This window comes from Lepus europaeus, chromosome 1 (genome assembly GCF_033115175.1).
Source record: "Lepus europaeus isolate LE1 chromosome 1, mLepTim1.pri, whole genome shotgun sequence".
In the NCBI taxonomy this organism is placed as follows: Eukaryota; Metazoa; Chordata; class Mammalia; order Lagomorpha; family Leporidae; genus Lepus; species Lepus europaeus.
In genome coordinates, this window is record NC_084827.1 from 29,209,876 (window position 1) to 29,225,022 (window position 15,147).

Genomic DNA, 15,147 nt, shown 5'->3' on the forward strand with positions numbered 1-15,147 from the left:
ACCACAATGACTTTTTTTGATTCCACAAAATTGTGTGTTCCTTACTCACCTGCAGTTTTCCACCTTTGTGCTCTATCTTCCTGCTGGTTAGCTCCTACTTAGCCTTCAGACTTCTACAAAATATCATTTTCTTGGAAGTCATAAAAATCATTAAATTCTGCATCAAAATATTACCTTTTTTTTTTGACAGGCAGAGTGGACAGTGAGAGAGAGACAGACAGAGAGAAAGGTCTTCCTTTGCCGTTGGTTCACCCTCCAATGGCCGCCGTGGTTGGCGTGCTGTGGCCGGCGCACCGCGCTGATCCGATGGCAGGAGCCAGGTGTTTATCCTGGTCTCCCATGGGGTGCAGGGCCCAAGCAGTTGAGCCATCCTCCACTGCACTCCCTGGCCACAGCAGAGAGCTGGCCTGGAAGAGGGGCAACCGGGACAGAATCCGGCGCCCTGACCGGGACTAGAACTCGGTGTGCCGGCGCCACAAGGTGGAGGATTAGCCCATTGAGCCACGGCACCGGCTCATTTTTCTTTAAAACAGAAAACAAAATTAGCCTGTTGAGCCACGGGGCCGGCCAAAATATTACTCTTAATTCAGAGGCAAAAGGCTCATATAGACAATACAGCATAAAAATTTATCTGAACACAAATTTAGGTGATAGACGCTTTGCCTGGATAATCCTGATGAGCATACGGCTTAGTATGCTCTAAACTCAGTTGTCCCAGATTTGCTCTTCTTTCACTCTGTTCAGTTGGTTATATTTCTATCTAATCATAATCTAAGTTATAGTCTGTAGGTATCATCTATTCTATCATTCTTTTCTGAAAAATAATATTTTACAGTAAGAGCAAGACAAGAGTAAGAGAAGAGAAAGAGAAAGAGAGAGAGCTCTCACCCATTGGTTTACTTCTAAATGTCCACAACAGCTAGGGCTGGGCTGTGGCCAAAGCTGGGATCCATGAACTCAATCCAGTTCTCCCATTTGATTAGCAGGAATTCAACTAGTTAAGCCATCATAGCCTCTCAAGGTCTGCATTATTAGGAAGCTGAAATTAGTAGCCAGATTTGGAAATAAAACCCAACTACTCCAGTATGAGACACTTAACACTTAAACACTTAAACACTGAAACACTAAGTCAAACACCCACCTCTATTCTTTAAACACTTGTTGAGCTCTAATAACATCTCTGACTGTATGCCAGGCAAAGGGACCACAGATGGGCTAAAACAGATATGAAGGTGTCATTCCAGTGGAGAGAAAGATAATCATCTTAAATGGTGAGCTAATTAAATAAGGTAACTTTAGTTAAAGACAAATAGTGCAGAGGAAATAAATTGAATGATTGCAGCTAGCATTCAACTTACACCTTTCTGAGGAGGTGACATGAGTTGATATCCGAAGCACTTGGAACATAATATTCTAAGTGGACTGAAGATTCACAGGAGGAATAACCTTCGCATATTTAAAGAACAGCTTTGAGAGAGAGAGAGAGAGAGAGAGAGAGAGAGAGAGAGAGAGAGAGACTGTATGAACAAGCTGGAGCCAGTGTATGTACTGTCAAACTGGTGATGGTAAAGATTTTATTCAGAAAATGATGGGAAGCAATTTGAAGCATGTATGTATGGGATTGGCTTGACCTTAGAGGAGAGGGACAAGACTGGGAGCAGACGGTCTCATCTGAGGAGTCTAGGCAGTAGATGATTATGCCCTGTTCAGGGACAGTGAAAATGTTAAGATAGGATACACAATGGTGCGATTGGTAGGACTGAATAATCAGGTGTCAGGGGAAAAGCTCTCTCACTAACTCATGGAGCTAACTGTGAGCATCTTCTTTGAACTGTTTATTTAGTGATGAAATGTTACTTGGCTTCCTCAACTGTGGAAGGAGTATTTACATCATAGAAATGGATAAATGCCACAGATTAGGTCTCTGACTCCTCTTATCCTCACATCCAGTTGCATATTTACCAGCACATCCATGGCAGTGAGAGGAAGGAGAATAATCAATGGTGACACTTGGCCATAGATATTTGAGCAACCTTCTGAGTCCTCCTCCTCTGTATGCTCTCTCCTGCTCACTGGTTCTTCAAATTTTACCTCTTAAACACTTCTCAGATCTGTCTTTTCCTTCCCAACATCTGCTATCACTTTCAAGCCCTCGTCATCTCTTTATGACACCATTGAAAAACTTCCTAATTTGTCTGTGCAGGGTTTTGGCCCCTCAAATTCACCTTTCAAGCATCAAGTCAAGAAAATTATCTAGAAGTTTATTATAGTTACTCTTTTTTTTTTTAAATTTGACAGGTAGAGTTATAGACAGCGAAAGAAAGAGACAGAGAGAAAGGTCTTCCTTCCGTTGGTTCACTTCCCAAATGACCACTCCAAAGCCAATCCAAAGCCAGGAGCCAGGAGCTTCCTCCTGGTCTCCCTTGCAGTTGCAGGGGCCCAAACACTTGGGCCATCCTCCACTGCCCTCCCAAGTGACAGCAGAGAGCTGGACTGGAAGAGGAGCATATGGGGTGCCGGCACCGCAGCCGGAGGATTAGCCAAGTGAGTCATGGCACCAGCCCCTCTAGTTACTCTTATGTTTAGTAACCTTTATGATGATTGCACATAGGAAAAAAGCCATGTTCTTAACTTGAGGTCCCTTGCCCTTTATCCATCATCTGGTATTCTTTGTATTCAATGTAATACTTGACCATCATTCAACTACTTCTTATTCTTTATACGCATCATGATATTTCTAACCTCCAGAATTTGTTTTGAATGTCTCCACTGTGTGAAAAGTTACTGCATCCTCAATTGGCATATAAGGGATGGCATACAACCCTGTGGGAAGACCTCCATGAGTCCTCCCTCCTCTAGTCTGGCTGTAAGGACTAACACCTGGACACTTGGGAAAGCATTGCACTGCTGCAGGCAGCAGCTTTACCCGCTATGCCACAGTGCCAGCCCCTCACATTCCCACTCTTAATTTTTACACAGATCTATTTGCAATTTACTTAATGTTGGTATAGCTAGTTCTACACTTAGTAAAAGAGTTCACAGAATAGTATGAAGGAAAAAAGAAAAGAAAACAAAACCAAAAAAACTACTCTTCTTCAAGGGAAGACTATAAACAATCATCAGATCTCAAAATGTCTATTTCACTATAATACATTACATTTCATATACTCTATTAGCTACCTTCAATCAGGGAAAACATATGATATCTGTCTTTTTGGTACTGGCTTATATCATTAAGTATAATAGTTTTTAGTTATACTCATCTTGTTGTAAAAGACAGAATTCCATTTTTGTTTTTTATAGCTGAGTACTAATCCATAGTGTGTATATACACTCCATGGTGTATATATATCATAATTTTTTAAATCTAGTCAACCGTTGATGGGTATCTGGGTTGATTCCATATCTTAGCTCTTGTGAATTATGTTGCAATACACATGGGGGTACAGATAACTCTTTAAATGCTGATTTAATTAGGTTTGAGTAAATTCCAAGGAGTGAGATGATTTGATAATGTGTTAGGCCTATATTTAGATTTCTTAGGTATCTCCATACTTAGCTTCTATAGTGGCTGCACCAGTTTACATTCCAACCAACACTGGATCAGGCTACTTTTTTCCCCACATCCACATCCTTGCCATCTATTTGTCCTTTGTTGATTTCTGTATGTGAGCCATTCTAAATGAGGTGAGGTGAAACCTCATTGTGGTTTTGATTTGCATTTGTTGATGGTTAGCAATCCTGAGAATTTTCTCAAGTGTCTGTTGGCCATTGAATTCCCTCTCTTGAAAAATGCCTCTTCCAGTTCTTTTGCCTGTTTCTTATCTTATCTGGATTATTTGTTGTTTTGTTGTTGAATTTCTTGAGTTCTTATAGATTCTGGATGTTAAGCTTTTATCAGTTGCATAGTTTGCAAATGTTTCCTCCCATTCTGTCAGTCTCCACTTCACTTTGCTGAGAATTTATTTTTCAGTGTTGCAGAAGCTCCTCAATTTGATATAATCCCATTTGTCAATTTTGGCTGTGATTGCCTGTGCTTCTGGGGTCTTTTCCAAGAGGTCTTTGCCTATGCCATTGTCTTGAAGAGTTTCCTCAATGTTCTCTAGTGATTCCATGGTATCATGTGGTAGATTTATGTACTGGACCCATTTTGATGGATTTTTGTATAAGGTGCAAGTATGGGTCTAATTTCCATACATCTGCATGTGGAAATCATGTTTAACCAACACCATTTGTTAGAGACTGGTATTCCTCCAGAAATAGAATTTAGCTCCTTTGTCAAAGAAAAGTTGGTTGTAGAAGACCCTGGAGGCACAGGCAGTCAAAGCCAAAATTAACAATTAGGATTGCATCAAATTGAGAAGTTTCTGTATGGCAAAAGAAACAGTCAGGAAAGTGAATAGGCAACCGACAGAATGGGAAAAAATATTTGCAAACTATGAAACTGATAAAGGATTAATAACCAGAATCTACAAAGAGATCAAGAAACTCCACAACATCAAAACAAATACCCCATTAAGAGATGGGCTGAGGACCTCAATAGACATTTTTCCAAAGAGGAAATCCAAATAGCCAACAGACACATGAAAAAATGTTCAGGATCACTAGCAATCAGGGAAATGCAAACCAAAACCACAATGAGGTTTCACCTCACCCCAGTGAGAATGGCTCACATTCAGAAATCTACCAACAATAGATGCTGGAGAGGATGTGGGGAAAAAGGGACACTAACCCACTGTTGGTAGGAATGCAAACTGGTTAAACCATTATGGAAGTTAGTCTGGTGAATCCTCAGAAACCTGAATATAACCCTACCATACAACCCAGCCATCCCAATCCTTGGAATTTAGCCAAAGGAAATTAAATTGGCAAACACAAAAGCTGTCTGCACATGAATGTTTATTGCAGCTCAATTCACAATAGCTAAGACCTGGAATCAGCCTAAATGCCCATCCACAGTAGAATGGATAAAGAAGTTATGGGACATGTACTCTATAGAATACTATACAGCAGTAAAAAACAATGAAACCTGGTCATTCACAACAAAATGGAGGAATCTGAAACACATCATGCTGAGTGAAATAAGCCAGTCCCAAAAGGACAAATATCATATGTTCTCCATGATCGATGACAACTAACTGAGCATTAAAAAGGAAACCTGGTGAAGTGAAATGGACACTATGAGAAACGGTGACTTGATTAGCCCTTGTCATGACTGTTGATGTACAACATAATACTTTATTTCTTTTAGTAATTTTTTTGTTCTACTTAATACTATTGGTTGAATTCTGTAATTAACATACTATTATTCTTAGGTGTTTACATTTAACTGAAAAGTGTTCCCTGTTAAATATAAGAGAGGGAATAAGAGAGGGAGAAGATATACAATTTGGGACAAGCTCAATCTGACTTGCCCCAAAGGGTAGAGTCAGAAACGTGCCTGAGGATTCCAATTCAATCTCATCAAGGTGGCATGTACCAATGCCATCTCACTAGTCCAAGCGATCAATTTCAGTTCACAATTGATCACACTGATAGGTCTAAGAGTCAAAGGGATCACATAAACCAGGCTAGTGTCTGTTAATACTAACTGATAGAATGAAAAATGTAGAGAATGATTCAACATGGAAAACGGGATACACAGCAGACTCATAGAATGGCAGATGTCCTAAACAGCACTCTGGCCTCAGAATCAGCCCTTAAGGTATTCGGATCTGGCAGAAGAGCCCATGAGAGTATTTTAGGCATGGAAAGCCAAGACACTCTGGAAAAAAAATTAAAAATAAATAAATAAATAAATAAATAAAAAACCTAAATGAAAGATCTCTGCGAGTGAGATCCCAATGGAAAGAATGGGCCATCAAAGAAGGTGGTACCTTTCTCTGAAGGGAGGATAGAACTTCCACTTTGACTATGACCTTATCTAAATAGGATAGAAGTTGGCGAACTCAAAAAGCTTCCATAGCCTTGGCAACTCATGACAACAGCCTAGGGAGACACTGATGCCATAAACAAGAGTCAATTTGTTAAGTCAACAACAGGAGTCACTGTGCACTTACTCCCCATGTAGGTTCTCAATCCTTAATGTGTTGTTCAATGTGAATTAATGCTATAACTAGTACTGAAACTGTATTTTACACTTTATGTTTCTGTATGGTTTCAAACTGTTGAAATCTTTACTTAATATATACTAAATTGATCTTCTGTATATAAAGATAATTGAAAATGAATCTTGATGTGATGGAATGGGAGAGGGAGCAGGAAATGGGAGGGTTGCAGATGGGAGGGAAGTTATGGGAGGAAAAAAACCATTGTAATCCATAAGCTGTACTTTGGAAATTCATATTTATTAAATAAAAGTGGAAAAATTGCTTTGATTTCTCACTAAATAAGAATTTTTTTTTAAATTTAAAACCTAGATTATGTCTTTCTTCAAAAATTTGCCAGGATCAGCCGAATAGAGATTTGTTCTATCTTACCATGGTTTCATAGAGTAATATTTCCATATCATTTATCAACCTGTCATTATTTTCTTCCCAGAATTCATTTAATTTTTTTATTGATGTTCAGTTTTTCACAAAATTTTCAATTTAATTTAATATAAATCCCTTTTATTTCTATTTATTTTTTACTGCTTCATATTAGTCATATGACTTCAACTAGCATGTTTGGGGTACTTAAAATTTAGTGTAACGGAATAAATGTGAAAATTTTAAAACTGAAAAAAAATTCAGAAATAAGATCATATTCTCAATGATTCTAGAATAGAATGAGTAAAGTGAGATACCTGTAATGAATCCACTGGTGTATCCTTGACAAGACATCAGTTCTTATCTCTTCTGTTGTTATTAAATTCTAATCGAAGTTTTGATGTGCTATGGAGATAACATTTATAATAAAATGAGAAACATCATCATAATTTATAAGCCATCTGTAGATTATCAACTATGAATTTAAGGGATGATTCTAGAATGGAGTATACTAAGACTAGAAGCAATGGCAAAGTCACATATCTAGTCATTAAATAATTTCTTAAAGAAGAGCATTCAACCATATGTAACATAAAGTATTCTAGTTTAGAAGACTTCAGTAATGAATATGAAAGATTTTGCTCTTGTGGATTTTATATAATGATATTGTGATAGAAAATAAAGCAGAGAAACAGAGAAAAAAATCTTTGAAGGTACTGAGTACCATGAAGAAATAAATCAAGATAAATGGACAGATTAAATAATTGGTATTGAAATAATATTGTTTCAGCTCAATAATCTTTGGAACTAGTTATATAAAATTTATTCTATAAAGTTGCAAATCTTTTCAACATATTTGTCAGTGGTCTTTGTAAGGATTAAATTGAAAGTGATATTCAAGCACTTCTAGTAAATTTTCCCTTAATAAGGTAAATCCATTGACTGTATTCAGGAGTCTTACATGTTAATTAAATTCACAACAGATAACATTTAGCATATAGTGCCTGTGACAAACAGAGTTAGAACTCAGTAAATAATCCACATCGTTCTTACAATTCCAATTTTCTTCTGTAAGTATTGAGGTGTTTCAACAATTGTCACAATGATAACAGAAATACTATGCAGTTCTCGTCATTTAGGACAATATGTGGTCAGTGCAACTTCTTCACATCTTGCTTCTTCAGCTGGGGCAAACAAGTCTAGCAGGTAGCGTCTCAATGGTGCAATGATGGCATCACAACCATGAATCCCTAAGTCAGCAGATGAAATGGAATTCTTGCTAATTTGATTCATCCTTTTGGGACCAAGGTATCAGTTTGTAGTTTGATTTTTTAAGATTAATTTATTTATCAGGAAGCAGACTTACAGAGAAGGCGAGAAAGGGATAGGGATAAGGAGAGGGGAGGGAGGGAGAAAGGGAGGAAGGGAGAGTGAGAGCGAGAGAGACAGAGAGAGAAATCTTCCTTCTGTTGGTTCACTACCCAGATGGCTGCGATGGCCAGGACTAAGCCAGGCTGAAGTCGAGCTTCATCCTAGTCTCCCACGTGAGTGGCAGGAACCCAAGCACTTGGGCCATCTTCCACTGCTTTTCCCAGACCATTAGCAGTGAATTGAATTGGAAGAAGGGAAGGTAGGACATGAATAGGCATCCATATTGGATGCCAGTATTGCAGACTACAGTTTTACCTACTGTGCCACAATGCCTTCCCTGATTTTTAGTTTGATAAATGGCTTGCTTGTTTCTATATTTCTACTCAATATCCTTTTGGTTGCCTCCAGTTTGGGACAATTGTAAATTAAACTGCTGTAAATATTCATGTACAGGTGTAAACATGCCCCTAAAGTTTTAAATTTTTGGGTAAATTATTAGGAGCATGACTGTTAGATCATATGATAAGACTTAGAACTGCTTTGTAGGAGTTTACCAAGTAATTGTTCAAGGTAGCTTTTACTTTTTTGCATTCATACCAGCAATAATTTAAAGTTCTTGTTACTTCATACTCTAACCTGCATTTGACATTATTTTGTTATGTTCTTGGATTTTACTCATTCTCTCTGACATGCAATGGTCTTTCATTGTTTTCTTTGAAATCTTTGATGAAAAATGGTGTATATTCAATTATTTCATAAATACTATATTTAGAAGTATCAAGGTATTTTAATTGAGCTTTGTTTCTTTTTTGCATATATTTAAGTACTTTTTGTGTTTTGTATTCACATTATTTTCAGGTGCTGTGAGATTGGTCATTTTATAACTTCTGAATTTTACAGGGATAGTAGTTTCTTGAGGGAGGGGAGAAACCAAGTCTTCAAGATATACATAAAAGACCCTAGAACAAAAATAGACCTTTAAATTAAAGGAACATTAAAGAAAAAAATAGTAATAAATAAACCCATACTAAAGAAATGTAAGTGGAAGTCAATAAATTATTTAAAAAAGTAACAGTTTTATGGAGCTTTTTTTGGGAGGGAATATTGGGGATTACATAAACTTCCAAATAATAGCTAATTTCTACACCATAAAAATTTTGGAGAATTAAAAAAAAAAAAAACAGGAAAGAAAGAAGCCCCATGTGATAGGAGGGCAAGATAATTTGACTCTAAAACTAATTAAGGACTGCAGTATACAAACACAAAGTGAGCACAATTTATGTATAAAATATAAATAAAATTGTTAAATTATTAGTTACATATTCACCCAGCAATTTAAGTTCACAAGTCACAGTTAAATATATTTTCGCTAGTATTGTGGACTGAAATGAGCTCCACAAAAATCAAATGTTAGATCTCTATCATCAAATGTGGTGTTATTTAGACATAAGGTCTTTAGGGAAACAATTAAGATTAAAAGAAGGTTAATGTTTGGGATCCTATCCAATAGACTTGGTTTTAATACAAGAACAGGGTTACCAAAGAACTACTGCTCTCTCTTGCTCTCCTTCATTCTCTCTCTCTGTCCTTTCCTCTCCCCCTCCTTCTTGTCCTTTCTTCCTCTCCCCAGAAAAAAGCAGTTGAGGACACAGGTAGGCCATCTGCAATCAAGGCAGCCCTGACCAGGAACTTTATTTACCAGTACCCTGGGTCATACACTGCAATTCTCCAAAACTGTGATGAAACAGATGTCAGTTGTTTATTTATTTTTTAAAGATTTATTTATTTATTCGAGAGTTAGAGAGAGAAGGAGAGGCAGAGAAAGAGAGGTTTTTCATCTGCTGGTTCACTCCCAAATTGGTATCAACAGCTGGAGCTGTGCCAATCTGAAGCCAGGAACCAGGAGCTTCTTCCAGGTCTCCAACGAGGGTGCAGGGGCCCAAGGACTTGGGCCATCTTCTACAGGCCATAGCAGAGAGCTGGATTGGAAGTGGAGCAGCCATGTGGGATGCCAGCACTGCAGGCAGTGGCTTCACCTGCTACTCCACAGAGCTGGCCCCATGTCAGATGTTTAAAGCACTCCAGCAATTGCAGATTTTCCAATACTCTACGTCTGCCTGCAAACTAAAAGTCTATTTACTTAGCTGAGTGTTTCTCAATCAGTAGTGATTGTCCATGTAGAGAATATTTGGCAATATCTGGGGTTATCTTTGGTATCAATATTGAGGGTGCGCCTGGCCTGTAGTGTTGAAAGTCCAGCCCTGCTCAAATGGGCTGTTCAACTCCCCACAACACAGGCTTATCCATCCCAAACTGCAATAATACTGAGTTGAAAAACTTTTATTTTAACCCATCTTTCTCTTCCAGAGCAGCTAGAATCCAAACAGAATCTTTACATTATGCCCAAGGATCACCTTGCAGAGTTCCCACAGGTACATTAGATGCATTTTCTAATTTCCAAGTTATTTCAGATGTTAGATTTAATTGTTTTCTTTTGCTACTATATATCAAAGACTGCCACACTTTGAACTTGCCTTGATGCTTTCCTTACCACATTTTTCTGATTCTGCTCATATTTTAGCTTTCTTGTGGCAGCACTCCAATTTCAGGTGCCCATTTCTGTATCAGTTTCCTTGCATTACATCACACCATGAAATGATTTAAATACCTGAAATAGCTGTCCAAAACATCCAGCCTTAAGTCAATGAATGAGATAGACCAGCTGCAACTTGCACACACAAAAACAGTCTGTGACATTGGTCTTGGGAGGGGAGAAAGTCTTTATTAGTGGCCAGGAAGGAGGCAGAAGAGTACCATTCTCGTTTCCAGGATCTGAGGCATGGGGAATTTGGTGGGTTAGGAGGTAAACAGCTGATCCGCAGAAAAGCTGGTGAAGCAACTTTTAATTGGAATTGGCTTGGAATCAGATCAGCAAAGAATGATCTCATCCCAATCAGCTCTCCTAAGAAAGTAGGAAATTAAACGTGATCAGAGCTATTTTAAAGCAGATATCTACGATATCAGAAGTTTTGAGTTTGAGGTATCTGGAAAACTTCATATGGGGGCAGTCCAACTTGATATCACCTACTTCATTTATAACTGAACTGGGTACAGTTGAGTATGACTTTGGTAATCTCAGTTGGACGCACTCATATTTACAATCACTTGCAGGTAGTTTAGTCTTTTCTGCTTCTGTAGCTGGATTGCTGTCTGCTGGGATCACTTTGCTGACTAGATCCCGTGTCTGCAATAATACAGAAGCCTATCCAAAGCACAATCATGAGGCAAAATGGCCAGAACATAATAGAGCAAGTCTTGCTGTGTACACGTTTCACTGGCTAAAGCAAGTCACAAGTCCAGCATGAATGCAAGAGTTGGAGAATGATACCAATTATTTGCAAGGCATAAAGTAAAGAGGGAGACATTGTGGCCCTTTTGCAATGGACTACACTACCATCTATGACTGTGTTTTATACATATGTATGTTAATGCAGTGTCTCGTGCATATTAATGAAAGAATGTACATGTGGCTATTTAGTGAACCATGCTTATTATAGCAAGAAGTTGAGTGTGGGCATTTGGTGCAGAGGTTAGTATGTCTCTTGGAATGCCCACATCCCACAACAGAGTGCCTGGGTTGGAGTCATGGCTCTGCACCTAATTCCAGCTTCCTATTAATGTGCACTCCAGAAGGAAACAGCTGATGGTTTTAAGTACTTCCTGCAACACAAATGTAAGATCCAGGTTGAGTTCCTGGCTCTTGGCTTTGACTTGGATCAGTCAAAGCTATTGCAGGTATTTGGAAAATGGATTAAAAAACTGATCTCTCTCTCTCTCTCTCTCTCTCTCTCTCTCTCTCTCATGTTTCACCATTGTTTTTCACATAATAAAAAAATAAATTTTTAAAAGGAATTGAGACCGGCTCCGCAGCTCACTAGGCTAATCCTCCGTCTGTGGCGCTGGTACCCCTGGTTCTAGTTCTGGTTAGGGTGCTGGATTCTGTCCCGGTTGCTCCTCTTCCTGTCAGGCTCTCTGCTGTGGCCCTGGAAGGCAGTAGATGATGACCCAAGTGCTTGGGCCCTGCACCTGCAAGGGAGACCAGGAGGAAGCACCTGGCTCTTGGCTTCGGATTGGCGCAGCGTGCCAGCTGTAGCGGCCATTTTGGGGTGAACCAACAGAAGGAAGACCTTTCTCTCTTTTTCTATCTAGCTCTGCCTGTCCAAAAAAAGAATTGAAAGGGCTTGGAATATTCACCTTTATGAAACTAGTTAGATAAAATATTTTAAAGACATGTCATTGAAGTGATAAACACCATGCAAGTAGTTAGAAGTATGTCTGAGAAACACACATAACAATGCTGATGGATTTTTTTTAAAGATTTATTAGTTTATTTAAAAGACAGAGTTACACTGAGAGAGGGAGAGACACTGACAGAAAAATTTTCCATCTACTGGTTCACTTCTCAAATAGCCAGAACAACCAGAGCTAAGCTGATTCGAAGCCAGGAGCCAGGAGCTTCTTCCGGGTCTCCCAGGTGGGTGTAGGGATTTAAACACTTGGGCCATCCTCCACAGCTTTCCCAGGCACATTAACAGGAGCTGGATCTGAAGTTGGAGCTGCAGGAACTTGAACCCACATGGGATGCCAGTATTGCAGGCAACGACCCCACCTGTATGCCACAGAGTCGGCTTTGACTGATGAATTTTAAAACACAGTGCTGAACAAAAAAATGAAAGGTGAAAAGCAGAAAGAAATTGGTATCATAACATTCACATAAGTAAGAAATATATAGAAATATGGCTGGTGTCGTGGCTGAGTAGGCTAATCCTCTGCCTGCGGTGCCGGCATACTGGGTTCTAGTCCCGGTCGGGGCGCCAGATTCTGTTCTGGTTGCTCCTCTTCCTGTCCAGCTCTCTGCTGTGGCCCAGGAATGCAGTGGAGGATGGCCCAAGTCCTTGGGCCCTGTACCCGCATGGAAGACCAGGAGAAGCACCTGGCTCCTGACTTTGGATCAACACGGTGTGCTGGCCTCAGTGCGCCGGCCACAGCGGCCATTGGAGGGTGAACCAATGGTAAAGGAAGACCTTTTTCCCTGTCTCTCTCTCTCTCTCACTGTCCACGCTGCCTGTCAAAAAAAAAAAAAAAAAAAAAAAAAAAAGAAAGAAAGAAATACATAGAAATAGACACACATTGCATATGAACACCTACAAACAAAACAGTATACATTGAACACACTGGGATATTTTACAAGGTTGTACTGAGTGTGAGTGGGAATTGTCTCTTGACAGAGGGTTGAAAGATTTTGTGTATCTCATGTGGAAGGCCTTGCTCTAATGCAGTTTGGTCCTTTACTCTGTTAGTTTCACTTAGATCTGTTTCTTCCTTCTGCTTACATGTTGAGTGCATAGGTTTTGAAAGGTGGCATTCTCATTACACCTCTGGACACTTTCCCTTATATTCTCTCTGTGTTGGAAGTTTTCCATCTTTCTGCATAGTTACTAGTTATTCTTTCTTCTAACACAAATGTCCTTTCCTCTGTGCAGCTTTTCTAATTTCTTTTTTTTTGACATGAAACCAAGATTTATTAAAATATTTTTAGCATATTTACAGTTAGAAGCCTTGAATGCAATTCTCTGCAAATTCCAAAAAAAATATAGTTCTATCTCTTAAATTAACAGAGGTATCAATAGTTTAGGATAAATACAATCTATCATGGAGATAGAATTATTTGAATAGGCAATCTATATTTTTCTAACCAATACATATTATGTACAAAAATACACTTGATATGGTGACCAATTAGTGTCAAGAAGGGAAAATATATATATATATACACACACACATATATATATATACTCATTATGTACAATTCAATATTGGTTTCTTCACCCTTTTTAAAAATAAATACTTTTTAGTTGCAAATGACATTTACAAAGTCAACTCATGAGCAATTTCTCAGCTTTGACAAAATTAAATGTGCAAACAAATTAGAAATGCATACTTTTAAAAATTTAAAGGGAAAATACCTGAATCCAATTAGCTTATTAGGTTTAAAAATACCCAAGAGCATGTAAGGTTTCATGTCTTCAAAGTGCCTTCTCCTTTCCCAAACTGTCATCATTATTGCTTAAATTCCTTTAAGCTTGTGTCTACAGATTGGTCTAACACCCAATTAAACAGAAAAGTCAACCTTTTTACCAGGTCATATAATTGACTATATAGGTCATGCTTACACTTTTCTACAGTGCTTTCAAGAGTGTAAGTTACTATTAATCGGAAGATAGCCACAAAATGTCAACATCCTGCTTTAGTCTAGGGTTGGTGTTTGAATCATGAGTAGCAAGAATGGTGTGACAATATATAAAGCCTTAGATTCAAAATATTTGCAGAGAACCAAGTCAATTTGTTCAGCAGCACAGAGTTACATGAGATCCAAAAATTTTGTCTTATGTATCAAATAGCTGAAGACTAAAAAGAACAGCTCCTAATCAGATAGTTTTAAAGTAAAACCCATGAGAAATGGAGGAGGATTAGATTGCCTCCTTTCCCCAGACTCCTTAAAATAATGAAAAAAAGAGAATTAAATGAAAGAGAAATGTATTTTTGCATGATTTTTATGGATTTTCCCCTTTGTCTAAATGATGAAATAATGCTGACATTAACAAGAGGTTGTCACAGCAGTGTGTCTCACGTGGGCTCTTTGGTGACAGTGGAGCTCCCTATCCAAACAGCAGGGGAATGGACCACTGGGTCCAAGAGGATGGAGTAAGGGTGGAGTTCAATTGCCTGTGATGCAGAGAGGTGCAAAAGGTTGGGCACAAACCCTTTTTTTTTTTTTCTTTACGAGAACAATATTTTTAGGTACAAAATCAAAATTCCCAGGATATTTTCAATGAATGTTTCTGGTTTATAAAAGATAAGTGAAATTCAATTACAGAGAACATATGTTTTGATTGTGAAACCCAGCAGACAAATGCAATGACACAGCTTTAAATATAAAAATACAGTTTTGATCCAGCAAATGGCACCAAATTAGAATGATTTTATTATTTAACATTATGTCAACGTATGTACATTATCTTCCCAAATAAGAAACAATTTGATCCCAAAGTTTAAAATGTAGTTTCCAAAATGAATCCTTATTAGAAATTTGAAGGAAAAAAAGTCCTGCAAATTAACACAAACTTAATTTTAATCCTTGACTAAAGAATGCACCCTGTACCAATCACCTCTCATACAAAAATGTATATTATAAATAAAATTTTCAAAAAGATCTTGGATGCTTTATTGCACATCATACAGAATG